This window comes from Mastomys coucha, unplaced genomic scaffold, assembly GCF_008632895.1.
Source record: "Mastomys coucha isolate ucsf_1 unplaced genomic scaffold, UCSF_Mcou_1 pScaffold7, whole genome shotgun sequence".
Taxonomy (NCBI): Eukaryota; Metazoa; Chordata; class Mammalia; order Rodentia; family Muridae; genus Mastomys; species Mastomys coucha.
This window is the reverse complement of record NW_022196913.1, coordinates 82,649,405-82,650,999: the sequence shown is the minus strand read 5'-3', so window position 1 is coordinate 82,650,999 and position 1,595 is coordinate 82,649,405.

The following is a 1,595-nucleotide window of genomic DNA, read 5'->3' as shown; positions in this document are numbered from 1 at the left end:
TTTGTTCTCTGGGTGGGATTAACATGTTCAGGCTGATGTCTACCTTCTGGTACCTTCTGTAGGGCTGGATTTTTAGATAGATATTGCTTACATTTGATTTTATCAGGGAATGTCTTCATTTCTCCATTATGGTAATTGAACATTTTGCTGGGTATAGTTCTGGGCAGACACTTGTGATCCTTTTGAGTCTGCAGAACCTCTATCCGGGCCATTCTGGATTTTAGGATCTCCATTGAGAAGTTACATGTTATCCTAATAAGTGTGCCTTTAGATGGTAATTGGTCTTTTTCCCTTGCACTTTTTAATATTCTATGTGCTGTACATTTCATGTTTTGATTATTATGTGCTGGAGGATTTTCTGTTCTGGTCCAGTCTATTTGGTATTCTATATGCTTATTATACCTTGATAGTAGTGTCCTTCTTTAAATTAGAGAAATTTTCTTCTTTGATTTTATTATAAATATTTTATACCTTTAATCCTCCCTCTTTTTCCCCTTCTATTTCTATTGTTCTTATATTTGGTCTTTTCATAGTGTCTCAGACTTCCTGGACATATTGTGCTTGGAGATTTTAATAGTTAACAGTTTCTTTAATTTGGTATTCATTTCTTCTATCTTTTCTTCAGTATCTGAGATTCACTTTTCCATCTTTTAAATGCTGTTGATGAAGCTTGCCTATAAGGCTCCTATGTGGGTTCCTGGATCTTTATTTTCCAGATTTCACTCAGTTTGGAGTTTTCTTTATTGGTTCTTTTTCTTCTTTCACATCTCAAATTGCTATTCATTTCCTTCCACTGTTGGTACTTTCATAGATTCCTTTAAGGGAATTATTTCCTCTGTAAGGGGCCCAAATATTGTCCACAAAGAATATTTTAAGGTCTTTGTCTTGTTGCTTTATTTGTACTACTCAGAATCTATTATGGTATGGTTGCTAGGTTCTAGTAGAAACATATTGTCGTTACAATTAATGATTGCATTTTTATCCTAGCTTCTAGTCTGTGAAGTTGGGACTATTATAATTTCTGGTCTTATCTTTGTTGGGTGATTGTTTTCTTCCTTTGGTTTCTGGTGCCCTATCTGATTCTGAAAGGATAAAGGATGACATAAACACCATTTGTCTCCATTTGAAGCCCAGACCTGATTTCAAAAGGAAGCTCCAGAAACAGACCATATGTCCCAGGAACTAGACCATAAGGCACCAGCTCTAGGAACAGACCATAAAGTCCAGAAACAAGATCATAAAACTCCTTCCCTAAAAACGGCCTGGGGATAACCACAAAACTGGGGAAATATCTTGTCTGTGAATGAGCCATCAGTGCTGGGCGGCCCTATCTCATCCTATGGTTAAATGTTTATGACATAGGAATTCAAACCACTGATTACCTGTGACCCCCTAGCACCCACAAATGAAGTTTTTGATTACCTAATCCTTCCAGAAAATTCCCTTGGTTCCCTATAAGAAGCTTGTGTGCCTTTGTCTGGAATCACCGTTTTGAAGAATGGTTGACCCTGAACGCTGGATATTTCTGCAGAATGGTCCTTGTCTTTGCATATTATCTGAGTCCGGGGTCTTCTTTCAGTGTTTTCGGCCTTGCA